This window comes from Galleria mellonella, unplaced genomic scaffold, assembly GCF_026898425.1.
Source record: "Galleria mellonella isolate WM207_F2 unplaced genomic scaffold, CSIRO_AGI_GalMel_v1 utg33, whole genome shotgun sequence".
Taxonomy (NCBI): domain Eukaryota; kingdom Metazoa; phylum Arthropoda; class Insecta; order Lepidoptera; family Pyralidae; genus Galleria; species Galleria mellonella.
This window is the reverse complement of record NW_026442079.1, coordinates 3,623,931-3,641,208: the sequence shown is the minus strand read 5'-3', so window position 1 is coordinate 3,641,208 and position 17,278 is coordinate 3,623,931.

The window sequence follows — 17,278 nt, the reverse complement described above, 5'->3', positions numbered from 1 at the left end:
CCGCCAGGTCCCACCCATCATTACTCCTGCGGAAGATACTAGAACGATCCTGCATAAATTGCAGTGGGGACCTACAATATATTTCACTCAATTGGACAGGTCATCTCGTTTAGTTGACCGAAATCCACTTTGTAACCTAAGCGTGATATACTGAACTATAAAAAGGGCTTGATAATGAGCGTAAAATAATTCTTTTAGACCAATTTGGGTGTCACATAGAGATTATCCTAGGGATGAACTCGTCCTTGATGATTTGTGAACTTGATCCAGTTTTAAGTTGCGAATGAATAATTTTATCTCTGAATACTGACAGAATCGGCGTACAACCTGTAGAAGTGGGGGAGGGTAATAATGGGGATTAATAGTCCCATTGCTAGCAATATACTCTGTCAGGTCATCTTCCTCGCTACTCCCCCTGGAGACCATCATATTCTATTTTAAGTGAATTTATCACGATAGCCTAACTTGCCTTTTCATTCTCAGTTATCATTCTTCACTAGTGCTATGCCAGGGTATACCGTTGTTACTGCATGCGAGATTATTATTCCATTATCATCCATTTAAAAAACCTGTGGAAGCATCTTATGGAAAATGCATGCTATATTTTACTGGTTGGTTTACATTATGAAAAAGGGCCAGATCATTGTTTATCTGTGTAATGTTGCCCCTCAATGAGAGAATGAACTTAAATATGTCGGTCATATGTCGACTTTCGACCTCTAGAATGATGATGTTCTTTAAATATAGGGTTTGGATAAGAAAGAAAATGTGTGATGCGTGACATGAAGTCGAAAATTATTCGTCATTTTGCAAAAGCCTTAAAAAAGCGTTCTATATTTTGACAAAATGGGCAGTTATTACAGCGACGATAGGTATGTTCCTTATATTATCTGCTTAATGTAGTCTACGAAAACTACCACAACGAGAACAACAAAATGGACTGCAGTTTACTGAAGTCGTATGTGCCGATATATTTCTCCAACACTTGTTTCTATTAATTTATTTAGTAGTAGTTTTTTTCTATTTATTTATTAATTTTAGCCATACTGCAGTTTTCAAATTATATTAAAAGTGTTTCAGTATTGTAATTGTGTTACTACGACATCCGCAAGGTTCATCTTTACAGGATATGGTGGTATCCATAATTATACCTCAGGTGGATCACCAGTTTGTGAATCATTTCAAGTTGCGTAGTAAAGTCGTTGTTTGTTTTTTAATTAATGCAAATAAGGTATATTTTGCATATTAATAATGAATACAACTTTAGAAATGAAAAAATCGAATCCTTATGTAGTATCCATATCAAAGTTCGAAATTACGAGTTGAGCAAAAAAACAAACAAAATAATTTATAAACAGTTGAGTACAACAATAAGCCTATAAATCTTACGGTGATTTTTTTATAAAGCATTAGTTTATAAAAAATATCTGTAGGTTATACATGTTGCATAAAAATTATGAAGGAACAATAAATATTTTTTAAGAATATTTAAAGAATTATCCATAATAAAAAAAAAAAATCAAAGCCTGTCTTTTATTCTGAAGTGTACTTGAGCTATAAATTTAAATAAAAAACTTGTCAGTAACTGCTAATTTCCTACTGGTTAAATTTATCTAGTATTTTAATGTCTAAATAATTATTTAAACTTATTTAACTGTTTAATTACACATACGTTTACATAATTTATACAAAAGGGTAGATTTGAATGTAAGAGAATAAACATAATGATTTATGAAGGAAATATCTCAAAATTAACTAGTTAACTACTTACAGTTAGTGAATTACTCATATACTCGTAGCAATAATATTATACATAATGGGGATTAATAATTTTCATTTTAGTTTTGACAATAGTTGCCGCGCTTGGCAGGCGGGTTGGCAACGGCAGTCCGGCTTTTAGAAATGTTTCAAGAGGTACGCTGCTGTCCATCTCCCTACCTTTAAGTTCCTTTAGTCACCTCATACAAAACTCACAAAAAAGGAATTATTTATTCTATGCCGGGACCACACAGCGTTTAGTTAATATATTGATAATGAATTATCTCATGTGATTACATTAGTCAAATTTCATATGCATTCGTTTAAATATTTAAGTTTTAGTAGTAAATATCCAAATAGGGATTATTCGGTCAAAATCGAAACAATATACTGAATTTATATATTTGTGATAAAAATAATTTTGTCTAATTTGTATGTAAGTGCATCACTTCAGAATGGCTGCACCTATTCGTGTTTGCTTATTCTTTTGTTGTATGTCATCATTATCAACAGTTTGTATGATAAAAAATGTTTGAGAAAGCGTAGAAAAAGCGATAAATTTAGTACACTCGTGCGAAGCTAGGGCGGCCAGTTTGTAATTAAGTGATTAATAAATAATTAATAAATACAATAGTGCGTATGCAAATTGATTTCAAAAAGTTAGTGTAGTAATGAAAACGTACTTAATGTAAAATGATACTTTTTATTATTTCCTCCAAAAGATAATAGATCTACATAGATAGTTTAGGTCTACTTCTGGAGGAGAAATGAAAAGTAAGTAGAGAAGTATTTGAAATCAGCCTCTACAAAAAACTAAGATTTGTTGAAATCTCTAAATGAAATTAGTAGATAACAAATCCAAACATTCATTTAATTAATCGATCTTTTATTTGTACTACTATTTGACAGCATCAATCCGAAGTTTAATCAAATATTAGTTTGCTTACATTTTTATCAAGTTCTATTGAAACAAATCATAATGTTATAAGGCTTTAGTAGTCGCTCCTATATGCACAATAAAGGATTAGGTGTGAAAATACATACGTAGATTTCTCTGTAATATCATGATTTGTGTAATCCTTCATACTTACGGGTTACAACAGTAACATTAACGTTATAGTAAACCTGACTGTATTGTAAAGATCTCTTTTATAAATTAAAAATAAATTAATAAACTTTAATGATAAATATCATCTTTATCAGTTCAGTCGATACCCCTCCCTTATAGACAGCTATAAGGAACGACCCTGAACTACTTTCAACCACTATCTCATTTGAAGTCATTGTTCCATATAGTGAGAGCCGTATTCCACAATATTTGTTTGTGCAGTATGTATAGTTAAAAAAGTTATAGCCTTTGCTTACGCCTTGCATTACAGAACCATGTTTAAATTCCGTAACATTACAAGGAACATGTACTTATCAAAGAAGTCTACAAATTTTGGTTTAATTTATATTCAAAAATGCATCTTAGTTCCCCTACCTAGCTGAGTAGAATTCGTCAGCTAATCTATTAGTCGTTTATTTTAAATTATTATGGTAATGTATTTTAATATTGTTATTCAATATTACAGATTTCCAGCTAAAAATGTAAATATCTACTCCGAGTTTTATTATCAAAAATCGTAGGTGAATATATAAATAAATGTAAGTAACTTAAAATATATTTACACATAATTTTACCGAATATATTCTAAAGTCAATAAGACTTATTAACACAATGTTGAAAATAGGTATCTAATAGTGTCGTTTCACGCGATACTAACGTGTCTCTACAATACCGGATCTAATATGTTTTATAGATCAGGAAAGTTATCGTATAGACTGAAATAATATTAGAAGCGTCCAAAATTTGTTTGCTTTGGTGATACAAGCCGTAAATTTAATGTTGTAATAATTACATTTAAATTACGAGACTATTAAATCTTACAAGACTAATAAAAAAACTGCTAGGGAAATATTTCCGAAAAATCTGGAATCCTTGCTAGATTTATTGTTAAAAACGTGCTTGAATTACAAATAGATTAGAATAATATGAAATAGGTAAATACCTATATAATCTAGGTATGCCTGTAAATTAAATCCATAGTCATAATCATAATAGTAAAAAATATTGTCGCTGTCTGCGTTTGTTTGTTTTTCCGCTTACTTTGTCTAAACCATAACGGTCTTTGATACGGTTTAACAGTCTTTTATATATTTTTTCAGGGAGCATTTGTATATAAAATTATCAAATTTTTTTTTTTTTATATAATTTCATATATTCCATGTCCTCTAATAAATTGCACCTGTACACCAAACTGAAGCAGATCAGTTATACCTACGAAATAAAGCAGTCCTTTTTATTTATTATTAGTATTAATGATCTGTCTCATGAGTGTATTAACCTTACCTCATGTTCAAATATGTTATAAGTTCACCTTTGTGCTTGCATGATACTCGAAATCAGATTTTTCATTTAACCCTTTATTCTGTTCTAAAAATAATAAATTTCCATCGATATACTTGAGAAGTATGAGTTGAACTCATTTATAGATGACTTTCATTATACAGATAGACCATCTCCATACAACTGCTTCATCAAGAACAGGTCATCTTTTTACCAATGCGCACGTGAATAGGATTATTACATTGTACAGTTTATGTTTAGTGTGTAGAAACCTATTGTGTAAGGTAAAATTGAAAAAATAAAAACAACGCAATATTCTTACGCATCTATTTGAAAGAACAGGATAAACAGAGCCTAATGCTTCATAATAATGTTTATCTTTTTTTGGTACTTTGAATTATTTTTGCACATAATCTTAAAATATGTTTTTATTTGTAAATTATTAAAGATTACTCATCATTTTAATACACGTGTTTTAATTTGTAAACAATACTTATATATGTACATTTATATTCAATTTAAATATATATGTATGTATATGACTAAATTTTGACCTACGACACTCGACGTTCTATCGACGAGTATATAATCTACGACCGATAGATCCTTACTTATAATAATCTACAAATAAGTTTTTGTTTGTGTTAGTTTTTACATGACGATTTATTAAATATAATTAATTCATTAACATAGAATTTTTTTGTTTCTTATACAAAATAGAAAATAATTATTGTATATTTTAGTTTGAATACACAAGCTGATAAAAAAAATTGGATCGCATCAAGATATTTGCTTTTAAACGATTTTGATTTCTCAGTATCAATATCTGTATAAATAGTATATATAAGAAAGATTTCTTTATTTTCCTGAATTATAAGTTTACGCATAACTTTATCGACTGTAATTGTTATAGATTATTCGCTTTATTGGTAAACCCTGAAAATAAAGAGGATGAATAATTTGTCCATCAAAAGTAAAAAACTACACAACACAAAAAATCAGAAATGGTCTCGAAATGTATTCATGAATCCATATTATAAAATACCCCACTTGATTTAGTAGCCCTACTTTGAAATTATAGCCTCCATGTGTGACACTATTTATTGTATATTTTAATTTTTGTTTACAATAAGGTTAAGTCAACAATATTATATCGAATTTAAAATCGATAGCATTAGTGATTACTGAAATATTGAGGTATAACATAAGCGCAGTTACACCATAAGGGTTTGTTTTCCTTTTGACATGAAACTGTCTCAACTATTTTACATAAAATGATTTATAATGCTATAAAAACGTGTACAAAAGGAAAAGAAAACATAGCGCTGAATTTGTACATTATTATATACTGTAATATTGTAACTTTGATACAATTAAATTATATCTAGAGATTTAGTTTATTAAATATGATCGCAAAATTTGTGTTGAGTTGACCTCTGGTCACGTATATTAAATCTATTTCTAGACCTTATCGCACTAAGATATTTTTACGCTACGTATATAAAGTACAACATAGAAACGTTTCTTGTCCAAGTTGACTATAATTTATATGTTGATAATTATAGTACAATGCCATTTACTATCTCGTCTTCTTTTTATAGATAAAGATAGAATGGGACATCCACGGGTGTAATTAGAAAGATTGGTACTATTGGTTTACACTAAACATACAATGACAGATATTAATATAGGATGAAACAATAATGTGAATTTAGAGAGCCTAACATGAAATGTTTTCCGAAATTTCAGGGCCGAATAAAACACAGATCTTAAAATTATGTTATTAGTACATACCGTTTAAAAAATGTTAAAATATCGTTCCTTTGGACTTATATTCTAGTATTTATGTGAAACAAAAAGTAAAGCTACATTTACTGAACAAAAACACGAAATAAAGTCCGAAATAACGCAATTTCATTTCATGGTAGACCCCCTGGTCGGTTGGCCTATCGTGGCGAACTCGTCAGACATCAACTGCGGTGGGAATTAATAATAACTAGCTGTATCCCGTAATTTTGCAGTATATAAAGTATCCAGTTTTATAAATTAGACTATGACCTGTATCAAATTTTATTTCATTTCAATCTTATCAGTAGTTTTTGCATGAAATAGTAATAACATACGTCTATCTATATAAACATCCTCACAAACTTTCGCATTTGTAATAGTAGTACGATAGCATATTGAGCGTAAAGATTACCATTATCCTTCTATGATACAAATTTTACTCTAACTGCTTAATAATATTAGATCGCTGCAAGTTGTATGTATAATAAGTACATTTTTATTTAAAATAAACGTTGATATATTTGATAAAACAAAAAAATAATAAGTCATGTCTTCGTAGTTTTCATTATCAACAGAGATTTAGTTTTGTCCTCCTTTTATAGAAAGATACCCTTACCCAACAGTAGGATATTAGTGGGTTATTATGTTTAACATGTCTGTAACAACATTATATATATACAAAGATAAAGAATAGTAGTTACCTACTATTTATGCAAATTAGATTTCCAAAATAGACTTTGAATTATCATATAATCCTATTCATCGTTTATGCCCAACGTTGTTTATATACTCATTAAAATTCGATTAATATAAGCAATACTGGCAGGTACTAGGTACATTTGATTCTATTGATCATAATCTCAATCTTAGAAGGAAAACAAAATTATTAATAGGTACATAGGTATGTAACTAATAATAAGCTTGTAATAGATAGGTATACACAAAGTGTAATTTATGAACTAAATAAACACAGTGTCTTTAGTTTGAAGTACATATATACTTATTTATTTACTATTCTAGTGAAAATCTAAATTTGTAGATATAAAAATAAAATTGTAATGTCTATTTGACAAAGTTTATGAGAATGAACTTTAATGAATTATATAAGTAACATTTTTTTTACTTAATTTTGGGTTAAATGGGAAAGCGGTATAGAATTAGTTTAAGCGTAAAACGAACAATTGAAAAAAAACATCTGAACGATATTGCTTTGCAAAATCTTTAAATAATCTTCAACAATCGTGCTTCAAATTCTTTAGTTTTTACAATTTAGCAATTTAGGTACTCGTATTTAAAACTTCAAAAGCTACTTCGCATTTCAATTGATATACACAGCAAATCAGCTATTTATTTCTTATTACTTAACAATATAAGCCAAGTTCACGGACAACAGGTGACTTTATAAATTGTCGTGCACGTCCTAAATCTTTCATGTACAATGTACATATTACTCATACCTAAAGAAACCAGAGTAAACCGCAAAATACTAGACAACATTACGACTCGTTTCATTATTTATGGTTTTAGTTTAAGATATTTATTTTCTCAAAGAAATACAATTCATTTACAAGAGAAAATACAAAATTTGATAAATAAGTGTTGGTAGAAGTTTAAAAAGTACAAAATTTAAACAAATTGAAATCAATGTTCTTATTGGTAGGTATTATAAAAGAAGAAACCAAACTGTATTGCAATAGCTGTACCTACTACCTGTACTAATGCCATCAATTACATATACAGTTATTGTTATAAAATTTTCTTCGAAAGTTCCTATGTGAATGGTGACAGATTATTCCTAATATTTATTTCATTTATAACAAACAATACTTTTTATTATTTTAAGACTTAATAGAACTGACCATTTTCAGTATTGAAAAAAATTTGTATGGGCCAAAACATTAATAAACCTGTTGATTTAAAATATTCATTGAAATCAGTTTGATCGACGGCGTACCATATACTCAATTAGAAATACAGTCGCGTTATTAATATTTTACTTACTAGTTCAGTCTTATATTGTCAGTGCTACCACAGATAATATAACACTATAGTAGTAGTGCTACTATATGAATATACAATGGAAATATATTTCAATTAAGTTTTGTAATATTTGTAATAATCTACATATCTACACCAAGTGCGTGTAGATGTAATAATAAAATTGTATTTACAAAAATACTTCTTCTGATTGGTAAAATGCCAATTATATAACTCAATATTACAAAAGACAACCGTTCAAATATTGTGGTCGCTCTCGAATCCATAGGGTCGCAATTTTAATTCCAGCGATTACCAAATAACAAACAGGAATTCTTACTACATTTGAAATACATATTAGTCATACAAACATAAAAAATCAATTATTTCAATCGAAACAGAACGAAAAAGAATCTTTACTAAAAAAATTTACCAGATTCTGTTTAGAATTAATAACATACACAAAAAAATACATTCGAAATTAAGCAAATTAAAGCCTTTTGAAGTCCTTTAAAAATATAAGTATCTAGTGGTCCGCTTTGGTTTTCTTTATATAAAAAAATCGGTTAATTATTTTATTGAGCTTATTAATATAAACAAGAAATAAATTCTTTCCTCTTTATAATATTAGTGTAAATATCGGTCGACAAAAATATATGTGTAATCATAAATATATGATCCTGGCCTGTATACATTATATTTTAAATCGGTATTCTATTTAGTAGAATGCATAACGAAGGCCAGCGGATCTTAAAAAATGCATTATTAAAAATATATCTATGATGAAACAGTAACTATGCTCTAGGTGCTTGTAGTTTTGATTATCAGCGGAGAGGTAAAACTACATATAGTTATACAGAGTAATCCGTGTATTAAAAAATTCAGCTATAAATAAAAGCAATTTTTATTTTTTATGTTTATTGTATTTACGCCTACGTTATCTTAGTAAATAAATAGATGCTTAGGACTCTAATTTTCTTTTCTTATTCAACTAACTTCTTTTTTAATGAATTAAATATTGCTTTTACCAAGGTTTATCAAGAGCTTAGTAAAAATAAACTAAATTTTCTAATTTTTTTCATGCTTTTGAAGACAAAAGAAAAAGAAAAAAGAATACTAGTTTTAAACAAGGATATTTGCATTGTATTCGTTTTTATTTATTAGTATATTATGCCGTACATATAAACATGACTTAATTGAATCCACAATTACATATCAAGTAACGAGTCGCACCCACACGTAAATAGATATGGCACGGGCAGAATGGCATAATAATATGAGATGGTTGTCAGTTATGTACGAAAATACAAACTAAACCCTATTAAGAGTTTTACAGTATTCTACCGTATGTTTAGGCATAATCTTTCTAATATAATAAAATTATAACTAAATGATGTCTGTACATAAGTAATATTTAAAAAAATACACGGGAATCTTAATAAAGACAATAGAAACTGAATCTTCATTTTTTAAACATTTTGTGTTTGTGTATATACGTATCTGTCTGTCTATCTATATGTATGTTTGATCCAGAATTACATAAAAACTACTGCACTATATTGGATACAGTTTTGACAATCATGCCTCTGAAGGCCTAAGATAATATCTGGTATATGTTTTATCTTGATACACCATATAGATGTGCACTAATTCATTAGGTTTTCCTACTTTTTGAAATCTACGCGTACATAGTAGCAGGCAAAATGCTTGTAAGAAGATAAAAATATATTGTTTACATTTAATTACATGTGTTATTACAACAACGTCAACAAAGTCAATGAACACAAACTACCAATCATGCAGTTAGTTCATGCAAGTTATCAAAATTGTTTGTAGGAATATTCACCGTCTGTACCTAATAAATAACTGAATACTTAACAGATTTTTTTTAATTTTTATCCTGTTTTATTTTATTATTTTTAAAGCGAAACAACTCCATTAATTGACTTTTCGTCAATACGTCAAATCACGATAAAATCATTTTGATGTCGATTTGACTATATGTAAAGAGAATTTGAGTCTAAACTATTAATGTAGAAAAATCTAAAAATATACAGCACATAGGTAATCGAAGGTTTTACTGGTTTTACAACAGCAATTCATATATACATTACATTGTAAGTAGATAATCTGTATATGTTTATGTATATATTTGGTTACGATATAATGCATTCATCAATGAAATTGTTTTAGTTGACGGAGCGAAAACTGACGAAGTCCTTCATAGTATTAACATAGTGTTATCCTTAACATGTCCATATACAAATAAACTGCTGCACGTGTTAATATTGAAGGCTAAACAATTTTTATTGTTTTCCAACCTTGTTTTTCTTTTATTTTATGGATCTGTTTTAATTATATTACTATACTCCAATAGATATTTTATCAAAATCGTTTTAGTTGTTCAATTTTTAAATTAAAATGATTTTGTCGCAATTGAAGTCGGTTTTTTATGGCACGCAATCTTAAATCATTTATTTACCAGAGGGAGACTTTGTACAAAAGTCGATTGTTTGGGTACCTCTGTCCCATTCGTATTTCGTGTTTACCGTGAAGCAGTTGTGTTTGCATTTGGCTGTGTTTCGGTTTGAAGGGTGGGATATGGCGTGAATTTACTGTGTACAGAGGAGTAACACTTGAGTCCTCAGGAATGGCAACGCATGGGGGGTATCATGGGCGAAACAGTATACTCTGTTATGTCCATGGTACTGCTCATGTCTATAGGCGACGGTTACCACTTTCCATTAGGTGAGCCGTCAGCTTGTTTGCATTCTAAGTTGTATAAAAAAAAAATATTGCAATCATTAATAAACGACTCTGTAATTATGAATTTAGAATTTTTCTTATGATCAGTAAGTACATAAACCTTGTTTAGGTATATCAAAATTTAATCGATAGGTAGCTAATATGCGTGCATTAATGACAATTTAGATGTTCGCTTATATTTAATTACTTTTACAATTTATTGCTCGTTTTTGAATAGATTTGTCATGTAATAATTTCGATATACATTGAATAAATGAAAATAAATTGGTAATTTCATATTAATCTTACAAAAATTAATTAAAATTAGTATGGTTATTTAAGTATATTAGATATAATTTAATATTTCTGTGAATCTGATTAATTAATTAACCATTTGGAAGCCATATAGGGGAGGCTTATGTTCAGTAGTGGACAGTTAAAAGCTGACATGATGATAATGATATGATGGTGATGAAGCCATGTGTAAATATTAATACCGTGACATGGCGCATTTTTCCAATTTAACTGGCTAAAAAGTCTTCAACTGAACAAAAACAATTTGCAATTAAATATTTTTTAGTCTAGCATGAAATTATTTACCTGTCTTTTCATTTTTAATGTCTTCTTGAACTTTATTATAAATTTGTATTGATTTGTACAAAAGGCAATTTTAACATTATTGTACTGTATTATGCAGATATCTTAGTGCTTCCATGTTTTATAATATTATTCAGCCTTGGCCAAAAGTATTTGCCACCCTAAAAATCCTTAGAAATTTCTTATCTATTGATCTGTACTGAGTCTATTGTCGCATAGTACACGTCTTAAGATTAAAATGAGTCAAACAAAACAATGCATGGTGCATTGTTTTGTTAATCATAAAACTATAAATACAGTAGAGGTTACTAATTTCCAGGTAATTTGAATTTTACTTTTGCAATGGTGTTTAACAACAACATTACACCAAGGAAGATTGGGCGAATATCGTTTGATCGGATGAATCCAATTTTGAGGTATGTCATTTAAACGATTATACATTAAATAAAGACGTTTAAGATGTACTGAAGTTAATTGTGAAGTTAGTGGTAAAAGAATCATTCTTGTTTTCCTCTTATCTCATCATCTTGTTAAAGTTTAATACAATATATACTTTATTTGGTTTATCAATAATAATTATTACTAATTAGTCAGCTTACGAAAAATAGTAAGTAATTATTAAACAAATATTAATATTGATATTAACATGATCTTTAATAAATTTAAAACCATATTGTATAAATTCTATAGTTTCATTAAATTTGCTTAATTACAGCATGGCATGTATCATTGCATATATGTATAGATTATAAGTGTATAAATCTAGTATATTACTGTATTATATTTATTGTATACCTAGTACTGTAGTTTTCTCATTCTTACAGTTATATGAATACGCGTGTCGTGGCGACTTTTGATTAAGGCATCATTTTATAATCTAACCTATTATCATGTATTTTAAGTAGATATGCTTTGTTGGTTGTTTTTAAATAAATAAATAAATAAATGTATTAAATACACCTAAATAAAAATAATAAATTTGATTTGCTTTTGTAAACAACATTCTGTGTATTTTTTTATTCTAAATTATGATACGGATATAAATGCAATTACTAACCTGTGGTCTCGGCATAGAATGGGTCACCTCTTTCTTTCTCGTGGATGTCGAAGCAATCTGCCTGCTAAGTGTGGCAACTACAGACAAACCCTTTCAATAGGAGAAGACTTACGAACAACAGTGGACAGTTAACGACAGATATAGTATGATATAGTATAGATATAATATTGGTGTAAAAAGTAACAATACTTACTTCCAAGAAAAGAGCATAGTCTTTTTTTAAAGGTCGGCAGCACACCTGCTGTTCCTCTGGACACATATAATAATGTTATACTAGCTCTAGTATTGCAGTTACGCATGGGCGACGGCAGTCACTTACCATCAGTTTATTCGCATGCTTATTTGCCCCCTGTGTTATAAAAAATAAAACTTAGGTATCATCATCATCATATCAGCCTTTAACTGTCCACTGTTAAACCTTCCCACGAGAGACGCTGCTGTCTTTTTTAATGTATTTTTTTAATTAACATATTTTTAAATATTCATTACTATTATTATTTATTTCAGCCGTTAACTGTCCACTACTCAACATAAACCTTCCCCATAAAGAAAGTTTTGCCAGTAGTTGTCACGCTTGGCAGGCGTATTGGCAATCGCAGTTAGCCTTTAGAGATGTTTTAAGAGGGACACTGCTGTCCATCCCTCGCCCTCCCTTAGTCGCCTCTTACGACATCCACGGGAAAGGAAGGTATGACTTATTCTATGCCTGTATCATATGAAAACTTAGGTAAACTTCTATGTTAATCTGCGTTATTTATATCACTATACTATATGGTATATTAGTGAAATGTAGACATTAAAGTAATAAATAATTAAAGATCTTATTAAGACTTCGTTATTTTTTGGCATTTTAGGTAGTACATCCAACATTTCCTCATGCGACAGCATTTTCATATCCTTTTAAATTTTTACAAAACCATTATCATTTAAAACCAACTCCCTCACACTCTTGCTATTCTGTGGTCCACGGATACTTTCCGAATAACGAATAAATAAAAAATATATAGAGAAATATGATTAAGTCATTTGTCATTAGTGTCAATACATGATCAAACCAATTTTAATGTATATTTATTGTTACTAATAGAAGTATCAGTAACTAACATTATTGATTTCTGTTATCTAAAATTGTTTCTAACACATAATATTATCGGTATATAAACTAAGATTAGATATTGTTGTTGCTTTGATTTTATAAGCACAATTATCTATAGGTATAGGTTAGGTATAAAAGACGTTGATTTTGTGTAATAGAAGATAGATAAATTTGTCATCTATTCAATATTTAAGTTATACACTAGATACATATTGTAGGTACCTACTTACTTACCCAATGACAAATAGATGTTTATTTGGCCTAAAACTAACAAAATATGTTTTTTATTACACAACATATGTTGTGTAATAAAAAACATATTTTGTAAAAGTAATATATCCATAAAAAAAATAAGTTTTATAATATACGATATTTTATATATTATCATGGCATATCAACCGTTAACTGTATACTATATTATATATATAATGTTAATATATATATATAATATATATATATATATATATATATATATATATATATATATATATATATATATATATATATATATATATATATATATATATATAATGTATATTTTATATACTAAAATATATTTCTAATGTCTTATGGTGTGATATTATCCACACAACAAACATGAGAACAACAAAGAATGCTGAGAAAATCCAATCTGAGCCAATTTCGAATTTTTTTTCAGACACAATCGACAATGAAACTAAAGACCTCGATTGTATTTTATATATATAAATATAATAATAGGGGGAAGGAGATTGTTAGCAATAGAGTTTGACAGCCCCATTGCTAGCAATATGCCTTATTAGGTCGACCTCCATGTGGTTCCCCCTGGAAATCATTGTGAACAATTCTTGTTGAATTCGTCACAATGGGCTAACTGACCTACTTCATCCTCACCTATCATCTTTCACTGGTGCCTCGCCGGTGTATACCAATAGCGCGGGTGGGGTTACCATTCCATTATCATCCATTAAAAATAATATAATAATAATCTCTTTGCCTCCTTTGTTAGGGGCTTGGTGATAAAATAGAAAAGTAATATTAAACACTTGTCTATCAATATACTTCAAGATTAAATGAAAAGAATAGTCAATAGGTAAGATAGATAATGATTTATGTGATTTATTAAAATACTAGCATTTTGTTTGCTGTACGACAGTACACGTGGATTTCAGAGATATGAAAGTTAATAAAATAGACCACTTGTAAATGGCATATTAAGATAAAACATATACCCAATTTAAAGTTGAGCTACAACAATAGCAATTTTTTTTAGAAATATTTGGGTTTAATAAATTTTATGTGATCCTTAATCAAATATATAAACGTTCCAATTTTAAACATAAAAATTGAATAAAAAGTTGTCAAAGTGGAGTACTATAGTGTGAAATAATTGTCACAGTTGCGCTAATTGTGCACTACGTAGCTACTGGAGTAAGTAGCATGATCGTCTTATCTGAATATTTCCAGTTGTTATATTCAATTAGGTCCTTTTAGAGAAAAATTAGCATAATAATGTCTATTTCACGATTGTAATGTGTATATTAAATTGTCAGTAGCTAACTTAAAGTATTATATAATATAAATATTATATATATAGATAAAATATCTAATCTAGAGATAGTGATAATATCAATAGTGAATAAGTAAGAGACTTCTGATATAAATATTCTTGTCAACATTTTACTGAATAATATTCTTTCAAATAATATTTGTACTTAGATATAGTTTTACTTTTCTTCTTTCTGTATTTTATTTACATTTATTGTGGTGAAAAATTTAAGAGCAATAAACAGAATTATTTAAATTTGCTTTCATAAATAAATATAATAATAATAATATAATAAATTATTAAAATAGCAGAAGTGATTTCTATTCAGACAGTAGGTAATTTAAGAGGGCTTAACCAGAAAGTTATCATCATTTTTATTATTTTCTTTTTTGATTAATTATTTTAAATGTGCTTTTATTTACTAAAATCATAAATTTTTTTAGTTTAATTCTTCTATAATATTAATCTTATTACTAATTTAACAAAATTGTAATTAGATGATGTCTGTACATAGGGGAAGGGGGGGGGGAGTTGATACTAAGGTCAATAGAAGAAAAAAATATTTTCTTCTTTTATTATCTTTTTTTGTAATGTAATGATTGTCTGTTTACATTATTATGTTTGTTCCGGCATCATGCAAAAACTATTGCACCAATTAGATGAGTAGTAAAAATATAAATAATAAATTTATGTATAAATTGTTCGATGATTAATGTTTGAATTCGCTATAAGAACACAAGTTATGATTGTTTAGTAATAATTAAAGGTGAAAGATAATGCAAACGTTGTCGGAGTTCGGTATGAACGCTCTTAAGTATCACAAGTGAGATTCAATTGCCTTAATGTCATTTGCTCGATTAGTATTAACCTCAATGTAGGGTTACCATTATTTTGCATTTATCCGGCCTTCAGTCCCATCATTTATTCTGATTGTGGATTCAAGTGAATCGAGGCCTTAGTTTTGTTTTGTTTAATTTATGTAATTTTAAAAACATTTATTATTGAATATTTATCTTTTGTTAACTCACCTTAAAATATAACACAAACATATAAATAAAATTATCAATGATATATCTATTCTATAAAATGCGATCGTATGTATAATAGAATATCAGATGTAGTTTTAAATAAAAAAAAATTTAACATTTAATTATTCAATAAGTTCAAAAGATATTTAATATTGATTTTGAGGTAACCAAGTTTGGTTGAAATAATTACAAATACACTGTATAAATGAAACTAGTAACAAATAAAGACATTCAAACAATTATTTTATATTTTATTATACTACTACTGGACATCAGCAGATTGCCTTATAGTCGCGTTAATTATTTTGTTTTCATTATGGTCTATTAAAATAGATTATACTTATATATCATGTTAATATATAAGTATCGCGTAGGTTTTCTGGCAAGAATATGAATCAGACTAATATTAGTTGAATTACCCAGTTCATGTATGAATATATACTTTTGTATGTAACCTCGCCCGCGCTAGAACTAAACGCCTGGTATATTCTAATCAAAACATTATAGGTATACGATGAGCACGAACGTTGTGCGTGAAATTAGGAGCTGCAGCTATAAAACCGGATTCTGATAAAAAAATAGTCTTGATAAAGTGTTAAGCTATTGTTATTTTGTACCTACCTGTTTTATTTCGCCAATAGCAACAATACATAGCAATTATAATGACGCAAATATCTATCACGCGTTTTGATTGAGCGATAGTGATGGGTATTTTCCGTATAAACATATACTGTCAACCTATGGCTTGTGAACTGACCGAGAATACTTTTTTTTTTTCATTTTAGAGCATTAATAAATAAAAAGTTCTGTTATATTTAGATAAGATGATGATGAAAGTACAAACCGTATGTGACAGATTATAAAATTTTATAACAGTAAGTCTAATAAAATATATTTTGAATCGCAAAACTTTAATATAAATATTTTACTTAACAATAATAACTACATAAATAGTTTCTCGTTTTTAGTTCATCAAATTTGGGTGAATTGAAAACGTAAAAGGAGTGAACTCAAAACAACAAGCGATCCTAATCTAGAATAGTCAAAAATACTCGTACACACAGCAATACTTTGATAAGTACCTACTTTTTTCAATTTTAACCTTAATGTATTTGTAAAAAATATTTATATAGTAAAAGTTATTTGTCTGACTAAAGATATGTCTAATTATTATAATAATAACAATAATATATTATGTATTACGATATATTAAATATATTATGATGAAAATAATTCGCTACGATATATTTCCATGTAAACGTTGACTACAACTGTATAAATATCAGTATCGCACAGACATAAAGAGTATTACATC